A 16,504-nucleotide genomic window follows, 5' to 3' on the forward strand; every position below is an offset into this window, starting at 1 on the left:
AGAGACAAATGAATAGAAAATATGAGAGAGGTTAAAAGAGATAGATATTTAAAAAATCTAACATACAAATAACGGGAGTTCCAGAAGGAAAGAAGGGTGGAGAGGCAAATTTTAAAGAGATAAAGACTGAGGATTTTCCAAAACTACTAAAAGACTAAAATCCATAAAAGCAGAAAGCACAATGTACACCACCAGGCAGGAAACAAATTTAAAAGTAAAATTAGACTTAGACACACTAAGAAGCTCTCAAAAGCAGTCAGATAAAAATGACACGTCACCTATAATTGTGGAATTATAACAGACTTCTTAACAAAATCAATGGAAATCAGAAAATAGTGGTGTAATATGTTGATAGTACAGAGAGGAAATAATCATCAACCTAGAACTTTAAATTCAGCAAAATTGATTCTTAAGATGCAAAATAAGAATATTTCAGATAACAAAAATTGAGAGAATTTGCCAACAGTTCTTCTCTAAAGAGAAAAACATCCACTGCAGAGAGAAGGAAAATAATCCCAGAGGGGAATCTGAAAAACAAGGAGAAATGTGAGCAGAGAAATGCTGACCACATGGGCAAATCTAAATAAACCTTTTCTATGTAAAATAATAATAGTCTATTTATGTGAGTTTTTTTTTAAAGGACACACTAACTGACTAAATGATAATGGCATGTAAATTGACTGAGTAAAGGATTGAGTTAAAATATTATAAAGCTCTTATATTTGTTTAGAGACAGGGGAAAATTATGGACTAATTTAGATCTTGTTAAGTACATCTGGAAGAACATCAAGAGTAACCCCTAAAAAGCTAAAACTATAACACCCAAGTCCCAAGGAAGGCAAAAACAAAAAAAGAAAACAAACAAAATTTCAATTTTTAAAAGCAAGAAACAAGAAAATTAGCATAGATAAGCAAGATACATAGAAAACAAAAGGTAGATATTAGGAACAAATCCACATATATCAATAATTGTGAAGCAGATTACCATGCACTAGTATCAATCTCTATGGCGGGCACACCATGCACTGGTTACTAAGGGAGGACTTTAAACACCTGGCCAATTTCTGTTAAGGTTCCTAGATGTGGAAGGTGCCCAGGTCTGGCAGGAGTCTTTACACAAACCCAGGTTCCAGAGGTTTTGCACAAACCCAACTGCCAGAGTATGAGTCTGGTGAGACAGAACACTGGCACAAGGCAAGCAGAGCAGATTATTACTCACAGGTAGACAGCAAGGATGAACAGGTTACCAAAAGCGAGGCCATTTGTCCTTGAGGCTGCATCAGAAGAATGAGAACAAGTAGTCTGAGGAGAAAGAAGGAGAAGTTTTATTACTTTTCTGGCAAAGGAGGAGGATGGAGACTCCTGTCTGAAATACCATCATCCTCCTAATAAGCAGAAATACAGAGCTTTTAAAGGACGGGTTCTCAGCTTCAGGCAATTACTGTTCAACCCTAGTCGATGATTCTGATGGTCTCATCTCTGCCAAAGACAATCTCCTGACCTCTACCCAGGACCTCTCTTTACCAGGCTGAGCCATCTCCTGTAGCACAAGTAACAGAAGATTTACTTTGCCCCTCCCAACCACTGGCCTGAGGCAGGGATGCAGGTTTTAGTTCTCCAAAAGGAGTGGAGGATGTTTTAAAGAGACAGAAAACATTTTTGCCTTTTTTTTTTTTTTTTTCACGCCATTCCCTCTGTTACAAAGGGAAGCCTAGGAACTGTGGTGAGCTGGTCCCCAAGACTCAAGAAAGCTGCTCAGGACAAGTGGAATCTCATCTGCATATGCCCCACTTTGCACTGCAGCAGGGACCCTGAAAGCAGTCCACGGGGATTTTATACCCCAGGGGTACTCACCTCCCTGAGCTTAAGCCTTACAGGGCGTCCTGTTCTGGGAGGAACAAAGACAAAGCATGGGCTGTTCTGGATGGTTCTTCCTTATCTCAGGATGCTGCATTCTCAGTACATTCCACCCAAGAATTGTCAGAAAGAGGGGGAGACCTGGATCAGCCAAGACCATTCAGGAACTTGTCCCCCTGCAATAATCACAATAAAATCCAAATGGATTAAACACTTCAGTTAACAGAGATTCTCAGATTGGATTTTGTCAATATAATCACATACTATTTATAAACGGCATACCTAAAGACTGAAGGTAAAGATACGTTAAGCCAAAAAAAAAAAAATTAAAGTTAAGGTAGCTACATTATTATCATACAAAGCATACTTTATGACAAAGGACAGTATTAGGGCTAAAGAGAGTCACTACACAATGATAAAATGAAGATTTAAATATTTTAGAATTATATGCATTTAATAATATAGTCTCAAAATACATAAAGCAAAAAGAAAGAAATGTGAACAATCCATCATCATACTAGTAGAGTACAATAAGCAAAACTGATGTATATGTGTATGTGTACCTGAGCATGTGTGTGTATAGCAGCACACATTTGATATCACAAGAAATGGAAAAATTATGTTCTTCTTAAGAAAACAAATTGAAAACATACCATAAAGCAAATTTCAACAAATTTCAAAGAATAAGTATCATACAGACTGTATTCTCTCAACTGAATACAAGAAAGTTAGAAATTAAGAACAGAATGCTATATATTAAATGCCTATACATTTTGAAATTTCACATTTACATTTCTAAATAATGAAACAGAAATTATAAAGGAAAATTTTTAAAAATTTAAAATTGAATGATTATTAAGTATCTCCATATCTGCTTTTGGGAGATGCAGCAGAAGTATTACTTAGAAGAAAATCAATAGCCTTGTTAGGAATTAATGCATAAAGAATCTAACCCACAGAAAGTAAAAGAAAGATATACTGAACGGAAGAGCAGAAATTAGTGAAAATAGGAAACTAAGATACAATAAAGAGGACTGAGAGACCCAAAGGTTGGTTTTGGATAAAACTAATGAAATAGATTAATCTTTGATAAGGCTGATCATGGAAAGAAGATAAAATACTCAAATAAATAATTTTATATATAAAAGGAGACAACACTACAGATGAAACAGAAACTTAAATGGTATCAAGAGAATATTACACGTGAGATTATGCAAATAAATTTGAAAACTTAGACAGAATGGACAAAAATATAACTTACCAAAACTGACTCAAGAAAACAAAAACTCTGGATATAACTAAAGTCATTAAAGAAATTATATCAGTAGTTTAAAATTCTACACCAACCCCCGACACACAAACACAAACCCCCAGGCCAGGATGGTTTTACAGCAAAATCCTACTAAACTTTCAAAGAACAAATAATTCTATGTTATCTAATCTCTTTCAAAAATTATAAAAAAGATACACTATTCCCCAAATTATTCTATGAAGCCATGAGAGATAATAAAAATGGACAAGAAATATATGAGAAAGGAAAATTATAGGCTAATCTCACTCCTAATATAAAAATCCTACACAAAGATATTAGCAAACTAAATCTTTGTTTTGGGGTTTTTTTTTTTTTTTTAAACAGGGTTGCACTCTATTGCCCAGGCTAAAGTGTAGTGGCATCATCATAGCTCACTGCAACCTCAAACTCCTGGGCTTATGTTATTTTCCTGCCTCAGCCTCCCCAGTAGCTGGGACTACAAGGCATGAACCACAATATCCAGCTAATTTTTTAATTTTTTGTAGAGGTAGGCTCTCACTACGTTGCTCAAGCTTGTCTTGAACTCCTAGGCTCAAGGAATCCTCCTGCCTTTGCCTCCCTAAGTGCTAGGATTATAGGCATGAACTACCACACCCAGTCTAAATCTTATAGTATATAAAAAGGTCATACCCCATGACTAAATCTGGCTTATTCCAGGAATGCAAGTGTATGGTTTAAAATAAGAAACTATAAATACCATTCACCAAATTCACCACATTAAAAATTTTGATCATCTCAATAGATAAAGAAAGCAAATGATAAATTGAAAATCAGTTAGAGACTCTTACTTAGTAAAAGAGGAATAATGCATTCAGTTTGGGCAGGTTGTTAAAAAAAAAAAAAGAGGAAGAAAAGGCAAATTCCTTAACTTGATAAAGGTAATCTATTAAAAACTTACAGAAAATATCACTCTACTGGTAAAATGTTAGTAGCAGTTCGCTTAAAATCAGGACCAAGACAAGGGTGTCCACTGGTACCACTTTTATTTAAGATTGTACCAGAGGTCCTAGCCAATGCAAAAGGAGAAAATAATAAAAGAAATAAAAGGTATATAGAACAGGAGAGGAAAATGCAAAACTATCATTATTTACAGATAATGTAATTGCCTACACTGGAAACCCAAAGGAATGTAACAATTATTATAAGTAATAAGATAGTTTAGCCAGGTGGCTGCTTTTAAATTATATAAACATTTATTGATTTCTCATACACCAGCAATGAATGGTAAGGAAACAAATTTTTAAAAAACATACCTCTTTTAATGGCAACAAAAAAATATAATATAGGTAGAAAACTCTAATAGATCTGCTGGAGACCTGTAAGGAAAAATTATATAATTTTTACTGAAAATACTGAAGGAGAGCAAGATATGTTCCAGGTTCCTGGGAAGGAAAATGAACACTGTAAGGCTATCAGTTTTCTCTAAATTGATGTAGAGTCCTGTTGGCACGACTGATCTTTCAGCCAACACTGACTTAAGGAACATTAGAAAAAGAATCTGGAATCCTGGCGGTTTTCATAGCTACCTTCTGGTAAAATCAAGAAAGTGGTTTTACTACAACTTACAGAATAGATGTCAGCAGCCTGGAAGAAAATTGCAGAAAAAATACTGGAGTTGCTTTTTTTAAAAGAGCTGCATTATAAAAAGAAATGAGCCATTCATATATACAACAACACGAATGGATCACAAAATCTTTATGCTGATCTGAAAGAAGCCAGACACAAAAGAGTACATCCTATGTGAATCCATTCATATGGAGTTCTGAACAGGCAAAATTATCCTATATCCAATCAGATGTTAGGAGAAAAAAACTCATCAATGATGAAAGAAATCAGAACAGAGGTCGCCTCTAGCGGGTGAAGGCCAACTGGGAATGGGTGTGAGAGATCTTTCCAGGATGATGGGAATGTTCCGCATATTTATAAGCGTGAGGGTTATATAACCATTGAGAATCATCAAATTGTATCTATACATTTATGTTGTATATTTATTATGCCTCAAAAAATTTTTAAATTATATATCAGCAATGTTCTTGACGGATCAGAGTTTGATATTTTTGTAGAAAAACGTGGAATCAATTACTCTAAGTCAAAAGTGATTCAGGGAGTACGTCAGTGAAAATCATGGATAAGGGCCTCTGAAATTCTCTCCTTCATAAAAACGATGAGAAAACTAGCAAAAAATGTCAGTATCAACTTTTTCAGAACTCTGGAAATTAACCAAAGACCTGCAATAATCTGGGGAACATTTATTCACGAAAACAGCTGAATCTCAGTAAGAACAGAGAGCTTCGTGGTGTTTTCACTCGCCCTGCTCCCCTCCCCCACTCTCCAGCGAGGCACTTGCCTTCGAGCCCGCAGCCTACAATCACAGCGGAGAGCTGGCACCTGCGAGAGTACAGAAGTGCCCTGGCGCTCTTTCAAAGCTTCATTCCCACAGCACTGTCATTCTCTCAACTGCGTGGGGGTTTCCTGGAAGACCTCAAGACTGCAAGACTGCCTTTATTTGACCTGACTCTGAGCGCACCCAGTGAAAAATGCTTTTTCCAGGGGCATCTGTTGAAAATAATTACAGGCGATTATTTCACTTTGTGGTTACCTGAGGTACTGGGTAACAGTTGGGGCAAAGAGTACACCAACCAAAAAGCTTAAAAGGAAAAGCTGAGAAATGAGATGTCTACAGGGGCTTTGAAAAGTTGCATGTGTTCCTTGGAATTTAGAAGTCCACGTGCATGCATAGGGCCGTGTGCATGCTCATGACTGTGCCCATGCTCAGGACAGACCTGATAAGGCCCTATGCTCTCCCCTCCAGCTGACCTTGAGGCACGGCGCAAACATGAAGTGAAGGCTAAAGCCAAGCTACCACCTGCCTGATGGAGTTTTCATGGTGTGCCCTCAACACACACACACACACACACACACACACACACACACACACAGAGTCCCACAGCAAAGAGTGGGCAACTTACCAGTTCCAGACATTTAAGGTATTCTCTGTCCAGTCATGAACTGACAACTAAGCTAAGCAAGCAGAGACTTCAGTGGTGGTCATGCCCAACAAAGAGTATAGACTTTACTGATTTAATTCAGAAAGGTCACTAGATAAACAGCAATCAGAAGAAACAATAATAAACCATTGGGAAGGGGAAGAATCTTGTCTTAATTAGTTTGTACTACTATAACAAAATACCCGAGGCTGGGTAAATTTATAAAGAACAGAAATGTATTTTCACACAGTTCTGGAGGCTGAGAAGTCCAAGATCAAGGTGCCAGGATGTTTGGTTTTCTGGTGAGGGCTGCTCTCTGCTTCCAAGATGGTGCCTTATTTCTGTATTCTCTGGAGGGGAGGAACTCTGTGTCTTCCCATGGCAGAAGACAGAACAGAAAGAGAACCAAATACTGTGTGAGCCTCTTTTATAAGGACCTTAATCCCATTCATGAGGAAGGAGCCCTCATGGCCTAATCACCTCTTAAAGGTCCTCCTTCTTGGTAGCATCACATTGGCCACTAAGTTTCAACACCGGAATTTTGGAAGGGATATATTCAAATCATAGCAAATCTGATTTCCAGAGTTGCCACATCATATTATCTAAAATGCTGGATCCTCAAGAGAAAAATATGAGAGATGCAAAGCAATGAGAAAGTATAGCCCATCCAAAGGAAAAAAATCAGTCAATAGAAATTGTCCCTAAGAGGCCGGGGGCGGTGGCTCACGCCTGTAATCCTAGCCCTCTGGGAGGCCGAGGCGGGTGGATCGCTCAAGGTCAGGAGTTCAAGACCAGCCTGAGCGAGACCCCGTCTCTACTAAAAATAGAAAGAAATTATCTGGCCAACTAAAAACATATAGAAAAAAAAAATTAGCTGGGCATGGTGGCACATGCCTGTCGTCCCAGCTACTCGGGAGGCTGAGGCAGTAGGATCACTTAAGCCCAGGAGTTTGAGGTTGCTGTGAGCTAGGCTGATGCCACGGCGCTCACTCTAGCCCAGGCAACAAAGTGAGACTCTGTCTCAAAAAAAAAAAAAAAAAAAAGAAAGAAAGAAATTATCCCTAAGGAAGCTCAGACATTGGACTTACTAGACAGAGTTTAAATCATCTATTTTCACTATGTTTAAAGAAATAAAGGAAACCATGTCTAAATAACTATAGGAAAACATGAGAAAGATATATCACCAAACAGAGAATATCAATAAAGAGATAGAAATTCTGGAATTGAAACATGCAATAGAAATTCTGGAATTACAAAAGTACAATAACTGAAATTTGTTAAAAATTCATTAGCAGGACTCAATAGCAGACTAAGCATACAGAAGAAGGAATCAGCAAACTTGAAACAGGTCAATTGAGATTATATAGTCTGAGAACCAGAGAGGAAAAAGAATGAAAAAAAATGAATGCAGCCCAAAAGACCAGTGGGACACTATCAAGCATATTAATATATACATAATGGGAGTCTCAGAAAAAGGGGATAAAGAGAAAAGAACTAAAAGAATATTTGAATAATAGCCAAAAACTTCCCAAACTTTATGAAAAACATTAATCTACACATCCAAAAATGTCAATGAACTCCAAATAGGATACATTCAAAAAGATCCACACCTAAACACATCATGATCAAGCTGTCTAAAGCCAAAAGAAAAGAATCTTGAATGTAACAAGACAGGAGATATCTTCAACAAGACTGACAGCTGATTTTTCATCAAAAACCATGGAGACCAGTGGCAGCAGGATGGCAAATATAAAGTGCTGAAAGATAAAGGCAATCAACCAACACTTCCATATCCAACAAATCTATCTTAAAAAGTGAAAGAGAGAGAGATCAACATCCGGCATAATAATGTAAGGAGTTCCACTGACCCACTCCCCAGTGAAACTGATAAAAATTATTTTTTTAAAAGAACATTTAAAGCCTCTGGAAATAGCCCACCGACCTATGGACAATGAAGGAAAATATGTACAAGAAAATTTACAAAAATAAATTGGTAAGAAAGGCAAGAATGTGTGATATTTGAACAAGACTACTCCCTTCCTGTTCCTTATGAGCTCACTGAGGCACAGATTCCACTCTAGACTGCTACAGCCAAGAACACAGGGCTACCTCTTCCCAAGATACAGTTAGTTGAAGGGCTTTCTTTCTAGAAGGAGCAACATCAGAAGTTTAACACTATGGGAGAGGAAGGCAATAGATTTCATTAAAATGATCCAGCCAGTCATTAAAAAACAAACAAGCAAATGAAAAGAACAAGTTCTGAAGGCACAGGAGTTACTGGAGTTGCTAAAGAATATTATCTAAAATATCTGGTCTCCAACATGAGTCATACAAGATATAGGAGAGTATAACCCATATACTGTGGGGAAAAAGGACAACAGAAACTCTCTGTGGGAATGACCAGAAGTCAAATTTCACAGAAAAAATTTCAAAATACCCATTATAAATATATTCAAAAATGAAGGCATTCCCAGGTAAACAAAAACTGAAATAATTTGCCACTAGCAGAGATGCCTTAAAAGATATGCTAATGGAAGTCTTTGGGGCCAGACTAAAAGGACACTAGACAGTAACTCAAATCTATACGAAGAAATAAAGAGCACCAGTAAAGGTAACTACAGAAGTAAATATAAAAGGAAATATAAATGTATTTTATTTGTAACTCTTTTTTCCTCCCATCTGACTTAAAATACAACGTATAAAACAATAATTATATCTCTGTGTTGATGGACACATAGTGTATAATGATGTAATTTGTACAACAACATCACAAAGGAGGGAGGAGAAAATGGAGTATATAGAAGCAAAGCTTTTGTATAATATTGAAATTAATTTGGTATTAATGCAAACTAAATTGTTACAAATTTATGTCAATTATAATTCCCAAGGCAATCACAAAGAAATAATTTTTAAATAAACAGTAAAAGAAATAAGAAAATTGAAATAGTACACTAGAAAATATCTATTTAACACAAAAGAAAGCAGTAAGGGTGACACAGAGGAACAAAAAAGACAGAAGACATATAGAAAACAAATAGCAATATGGCAAATAAATTCTAACTTATCAGTAATTACACTAAATGCAAAAGGATTTAACACTCCAAGTAAAAGGCAGAGATTGGCAGAATAAATTTTTTAAAATGACCCAATTATATATTGTCCACAAGAGATACATTTACAGTTCAAAGACACAAATAGGTTGAAAGTAAAAGGATGGAAAAAAGATATGCAAATAGTAACCAAAAGAAAACTAGATGGCTATATGCTAAAGATAAAATATACGTTAAGACAAAGACTATTACTGAAGACAAAGAACATTTTGTAATACTAAAAGTGTCAATCCATCAAGAATACATAACAGACTGGGCGAGGTGGCTCATGCCTGTAATCCTAGCACTCTGGGAGGCCGAGGCAGGAGGATCACTTGAGGTCAGGAGTTCGAGATCAGCCTGAGCAAGAGCGAGACCCCGTCTCTACTAAAAACAGAAAGAAATTAGGTGGACAACTAAAAACATATAGAAAATATTAGCCGGGCATGGTGGCATATGCTTGTAGTCCCAGCTACTCGGGAGGCTGAGGCAGAAGGATTGCTTGAGCCCAGGAGTTTGAGGTTGCTGTGAGCTAGTTGACGCCATAGCATTCTAGCCCAGGCAATAGAGTGAGACTCTGTCTCCAAAAAAAAAAAAAAAAAAACGAATACATGACAGTTATACATATATGCACCTAACAACACAGTCCCCAAAATACATAAAGTAAAAACTGTCAGACTTGAAGGAGCAAATAGACAATTCAACAATAATTGGAGACTTTAATACCTCATTTTCAGTAATTGGTAGAACTAGACAAAAGATCATGAAGGAAACAGAAGACTTGAACAACACTATAAAAAAAACTAGATTTAACACACATCTGTAGAACACACTACTCAACAAAAGCAGAATTCTTAATTATTAAATACATATGGAACATTTTCCAGGATAGACCATCTATTAGGGCATGTAAAACAAGGCTGGAGTGCAGTGGCATGATCATAGCTCACTGCAACCTCCAACTCCCAAGCTCAAGTGATCCTCTTGCCTCAGCCTCCTGAGTAGCTAGGACAGCAGGCACATGCCACCATATCCAGCTAATATTTTTTATTTTTTGTAGAGATGGGGTCTCACTGTGTTGACCCAGCTGGGTTTGAACTCCTGGCCTCAAGTGATCCTCTCACCTTGGCCCTCCAAAGTGCTAGGATTATAGGCATGAGCCACTGCATCCAGCCCCAGTAAATTTTAAAAGATAGAAATCATAGAAAGTATATTCTCTGACTACAGTGAAATGAAACAAAAAATTAATAACACGGGTGAAAAAGTTGACAAGCCGGATACTAAAAAGAAGAAACCTGAAGCCAAGAAGGCTGATGCCGGTGGCAAAGTGAAAAAGGCTAACCTCAAGACTAAAAAGGTTAAGAAGGGGAAACCCCACTGCAGCCGAAATCCTGTTCTCGTCAGAGGAATCAGCAGATACTCCCGATCTGCCATGTACTCCAGGAAGGCCATGTACAAGAGGAAATACTCAGTGGCTAAATCCAAGGTTGAAAAGAAAAAGAAGGAGAAGGTCCTCGCCACTGTTCCAAACCGGTTGGTGGTGACAAGAATGGTGGCACTCGGGTGGTTAAACTTCGCAAAATGCCTAGATATCATCCAACGGAAGATGTGCCTCGAAAGCTGTTGAGCCACGGCAAAAAACCCTTTAGCCAACATGTGCGGAGACTTCGAGCTAGCATCACTCCCGGGACCATCCTCATCATCCTCACCGGACGCCACAGAGGCAAGAGGGTGGTTTTCCTGAAGCAACTGGGCAGTGGCTTGTTACTTGTGACTGGACCTCTGTCCCTCAATCGAGTTCCTCTGCGAAGGACACACCAGAAATTTGTCATCGCCACCTCCACAAAAATTGATATCAGCAATGTGAAAATCCCTAAGCACCTCACTGATGCTTCCTTCAAAGAAGAAGAAGCTGCGGAAGCCCAGACACCAGGAGGGTGAGATCTTCGACACAGAAAAAGAGAAATATGAGATTACAGAACAGCACAAAGTGGATCAGAAAGCTGTGGACTCCCAAATTTTACCAAAAATCAAGGCTATTCCTCAGCTCCAGGGCTACCGGTGATTTCCATTTGCTCTGACAGATGGAATTTATCCTCACAGATTGGTATTCTAAATTTTTACAAAGAACCTAATTAAATAACTGAAAGATAAAAAGAAAAGAAATTTGAAAAAATTCACAAATGTGCAGAAATTAAACAACACACCCCCTTAATAACCAAGATGTCAAAGAAGAAATAACAAGGAAAATTAGAAAAAAATTTTGAGATGAATGAAAACAAAAATACAACATACCAAAGCTTATGGGATACAGTTAAAGCAGTGCTTAGAGGGAACTTTATAGTTGTAAATACATATATTAAGAAGAGAAAAAACTCAAATAAGTAACCTAAATTTCCACCTTAAGAAACTAGAAAAGCAAGAGAAAAACAAATCCAAAGAAACCACAAGGAAGGTGGCATCACAAATTGATATAAACATTTTAGAAAACAATTTAGCATTATCTTATAATGTTGAACACTTGCATCCCCTAAGAGCTTGTAATTTCTCCCCTAAGTGTATTTAGAAAAATTCTTGTAGGTGTGCAACAGATGTGTATAAAAATATTCATGAGGGTTCTGGGAAGGCAGCAACCTTAATGGTATAATTATTTAATCTCTCCAAATCCGCTATAAATATAAAGCCACCAGGATGACAAAACTAAAAACCAGTGGAAAATAACTACAACAAACCAAATGACATGGAATTCCTACAAACCCTAAAACACTAATGGGTAGAGACACACCTACAAGATCTTCAAGGTGTTAGCACCTATGTCAGAGGAAGCAGAAGGAAGCAATGGGGCATCTGACAGATCTAAGAACTTCAGAATCACCAAGAAGCAGCCGTTGTCAAGCCAGCTGGCCAGCTGGAGAACAGCATCTGGCTGGGGCGGTACCTGCATACTCCGACCCCACATGAGCGTCCTCGGCAAAGACAGGGCCTAATAAGCCACTGAGAACTAGCCAGCCCAAGCCCCCATCCAGGACAATCACCAACTGAGGAGCAACTGCCAGGAAGAGAATCCAAACTAAGCAGGTCAGGAAAATAGAGAAAAGAAAAAAAAAAGAGAATCTGGAAAAAAATATTAACAGGGGAAAACAGTTGGAAGGTCTCAGGAAGTGATGTGCCATATTTTTTTGATACTTAAAAACAATAGAAGAGAGTGTTCTACCATTGTGAAATGAGAAAAACTCTTACATTATGCCTCCTTTCAAAAAGTTCAGGAAATCTAATATTATGTAAACATAAGTAGCAGAAAAGGATTGAAGTCAAATCTCACACAGTTATTCAAAGAAAAAATAAGGAGTAGAATAACGTCCCTGCAGACAATGAAAGCTGCCAGGAAAACACACAGAGGAAAACTGTAGCCTAATATTTTGACATAAAAGAAAAAAGAGGGGAGAAGGGGAGGGAAGGAGAGGGAAGAGAGGACAGGGAGGCTGGTGGTTGCTCTCGGGGAAGAGGGAGGGCATCGTGCTTGGGAAAGGGAGTGTGGCAGGCTGTGGGGTCAGAATTGGTCTCCTTGTCATGGGGGCGCTTAAAGGTGTTCATCTTTTAGTATCATTAACCTTTCATTTTGTTCTATGCTATATATACATGTATGTGTGTAATGTTATCTTAACAACTAAATTTTTTTAAAAGAGTGTTTGTTCATAATTACCCCAAACTAGAAACTACTCAAATTCCATTGACAGGGGAATACATGAGTAAAATGTACTATTTGGATGATGGTCTGTTATTCAGCAATGAAAATAAACCCAGAAACATGATTATGAAGTGGGGAAGAAAGCAAGTAGCAAAACTACATGCTATGTGATGTCATTTTTATAAATCTCAGAAACCAAGTCAAAACAAAAGGGTATGTTGTTTAGGGATACATACATATGTAATTCTTAAAACTGTATTTTAAGGAAGCAAGGCTGGTAAACACAAAATTTAGGATAGTCGATACACATCATATGGTACCATATTTATAATGCTCAGAAATGAGCAAAAACTAAGCAATATTGTTTAGGGATATGATTTTTAAAACTGTACTTTAAGAAAGCAAAGAATGATAAACCCAAAATTCAAGCTAGTTTTTATTTGCAGGGAAGCAAGTTGGAAGGGATAGGGGAGCTATCCCAAATTTTCTTCTTAAGTTGTGTGGTGAGTTCACAGTGTAGTTTTTATCACGATATTTCATTATTTACAAATGTGTTTTATATGAAGAGTTTATCAGATCTACAAAGGAAAAAAATTAAAAGTTTAATTCTTCCATTCATTCGTTCTGTCGGTCACGCTCACTCCGTGCCAGGCCCTGTGCTAGGTCCTAGGACAGCAGTGAACAAACAGACACCACGGCCGCCCGCTCAGAGCTCACAGCCTTCCAGGACTTTCTATGCTGGTGGAGGCGGGGCCAAGTGGGAAGCAGCCTTTTAAAAGGGTGCAGAGTGTAAGAGCCAGGACAATCCATGGTCAGAACCTTCAGTTTCAGGACAATTAGAAGATACGTTGTTGGTATCACCTGAAGAAAATGATTTTTTAAATTAAGGTAATTAAGACAGCCAACAAAAGACAGCAGAAATGATAGGCGCTCCGGGACGGCGGTTCCTAACACTAGCAATCTGTTCCATGAGGAAGCTTTAACCTGTCTTAAGCAACGTGCTATCCGCACACATGCATGCAGGCACACGAGCCATTCTGAGTTTATTTCCTCTCTGTTAGGATCTCCTTTCATTTACATATTGACAGTGATGATACACAGTTGTGGAACTTTGTTACTGTTTAAGGAACTATTGTTTCATTTTTAATGTCTTTACTTAGTAAAATACAGAGCTGCCAAATCCAATCAGTCTCTAAGATTTAAATTCTTTATTATTTAAATCCCAAAGTTTCAGAATCACGGCCCAGAGTCATGTTTAGACCCAACACTTTCTTTTCTTGAGAGAAAATATAGGAAAACTGAGCTCGCTTTTCAGTAACAAAATAATTGCCAGTATAACTCGCGGTGGCTGAAACCTAGCTTGGCTTTAGGAGCAGCCTGGCCTCGCCACCCAGCCCAGCATCACCCCTGCCAGGACTTACCGTGTCAGTGGGGCCCTCCGGACAGGTCCCTCAGCGTATCTCTGCTCAGCTTCCTTGCCCACGAGTGCAGACGAAAACCACCAGGTTGTCGTGAAAGTTAAAGAAGATGAAGATGCTTCCGGCTCAGTTCCTGGCACATAACAGTACCAGCAGTGAGGTCTGTGTGTGTGGCGGACATCGCAAATGCATCTGCTCCCGCAAGATGTCGCTATTACAGAATCGGCCTGCAAGGAGGTTTCTCTGAAGCTCCAGGGACCCTTTGGGGGAGCGTGTGGTGTCCAAGGTCAAGTGTTTAATCTGCTGGTCCCGTCTTCATTCTAGTGGCCGGTGCAGCCACCAACTGCACTCATTTTAGCTCCTCTCCACAGCACCTGCCTTTTCCACACAGTGCTTGTACCCCATTTTCTTTACCTCAATGTTTCCTTCCAATCAACTCACTTTTTCCCCAGAATACATTAATTTTTAATGTTCCTTGTGGAGAGGCAGGATAACGCAGAGGTTAAGAACACAAAGTCTGAGCCACCACGGTTTCAGCACCACTTCTACCACTTCCTAATCTGATTTAAACCCCCCATGCCTCAGTTTCCCCATCTATAAAATGAGGGTGATTATAGTTCTTACCGCATATTAGGTTATGAGAATCATGAGTGTCTCTTTGCAGAGTATTTACAACAGATCTTCCACAGAGTGCTGTGTAAGCGCTAAGTGAACATCTCAATGGAAATGAAAAACCAGTATCACCTGCCATTAGGCCTTAAAACAAATGCAACCTTAAAAATAAATAAAAATAAAATCATATTATTAAATTCTAGCTAGATATTTACCTAAAATGCTTGGTGAAAACCTGCTCTCTCTTTCCAAAAAATAGAACAGAGAGGCTAGCGGAGCGTTAAGGACATGCCGACACCAAACTGAGACCCGCTCTCTTCTCAACCAGAAGACCTGAAAGAGAACTGAAACAAGAGTAACTGTCTTACCATGCTACCCACCCTCAATCATCCCCAGGTCCACTACAAGTAGGTTGTACATGCTCTGGAAAGTTCTGGAGAGACCGTTAGATGTACAGAGTTGGGAAAGTGAGAGGTGTCCTGCGTAGCCCATATAAATGAAAAATGAAACCAGGCATTCCTGTGTCGATCTATTTATCACAAACACCCCTGGGCTGCGAATGAAATATCTTACACGGAGAGGTTGGCTCCGATGCAGCGAATCTGTTTTCACTTTGAATTGAAACTCTGTTGTCCGAGGCGCTGCCAGGGTGGGACTGTCACTCACCAAGCCTCCTTTCTGTCCTTGATCTCTGGGTGACTCAGCGCTTCCCGGCAGGTGATTCCAGGGGACAGCCAACTTGTCTCCTATTCTCTTTCTCAGTCAGAGCTGGCTCTTAATGTTCATGTATTTGTTCTTTAACAACCTGAGACGGATGGCTGGAGGGACGGGGAGGAGATTCGGCATCTTGGCACCTCGGAACCCTCTGCCTGGCGTGGCCCAGGTTACAAGCACCGGTGAAGTGTCAGTCTCGGCAGGCCCTGACGGACAGGGTGAGCACCCCGGTGCATCCTCCCTGCACCAGAGGATCAAGGGGGGCACTGAGAAAGCAGAGCTCCATCCCTGCAGGGAAGGTGCCACAGAGACATCAACACACAGTTCTGCATAACCAGTTCAACAGCAGAACAGCAAAAATAGGAAAGGAAGATTAAAAAATAATCCAAATTTCATAGCACTGAGAGGTGTGCTGAAATGGGGAATCAAGCGGAAGCATTAAACCCAGAATCACTAAACACTTCCATGTCACTCCTCTACAACCTCAAGGATAGGCAGGAAACAGAATGCTTCCCCTTGGGAGGATTCTTCTATGTCCCTGCAGAAAGAAGCATGTCCGCCTCTGAGGTTCTCTCTCTGAGGATTGAGCCACCTTGGAGTTGTCACAGATAATTAGCTGGGCCGTTCACAGTGGAGCAGCCCTAGTTAGTCCCCCTTCCAACCCAGGAAATCTCTCTACAGGACCCTTGGTGGAGAGGAAGGGCAGGTCCCTGAGATGCTGGTGGCATCTCCCTAGAGGCTTTGGGCTGCCTGTCAGTGGTGGCACCAAGGTGCAGTTGGGGACTTGGGGACAAGGGGACAGGGGCTTAGCATTCAGCAGTCTGTTG

General features: G+C 39.3%; 1 long non-coding RNA gene and 1 pseudogene across 2 annotated transcripts; one reads left to right on the forward strand and one right to left on the reverse strand.

Annotated features, from left to right (window-relative positions):
• Nucleotides 1–1,222: 1,222 nt before the first annotated feature.
• Nucleotides 1,223–14,481, reverse strand: LOC123644047. The gene is made up of 3 exons (XR_006736984.1): nucleotides 14,355–14,481; nucleotides 1,855–2,033; nucleotides 1,223–1,302 (listed from the first exon to the last, which is right to left on the reverse strand). It is a non-coding gene; the product is annotated as an uncharacterized LOC123644047 (long non-coding RNA).
• Nucleotides 10,503–11,361, forward strand: LOC123644046 (annotated as a pseudogene). The gene has a single exon (XR_006736983.1). The product of XR_006736983.1 is annotated as a 60S ribosomal protein L6-like (transcript).
• Nucleotides 14,482–16,504: the final 2,023 nt, after the last annotated feature.

The sequence above is a fragment of the Lemur catta genome, chromosome 8 (assembly GCF_020740605.2).
Source record: "Lemur catta isolate mLemCat1 chromosome 8, mLemCat1.pri, whole genome shotgun sequence".
In the NCBI taxonomy this organism is placed as follows: domain Eukaryota; kingdom Metazoa; phylum Chordata; class Mammalia; order Primates; family Lemuridae; genus Lemur; species Lemur catta.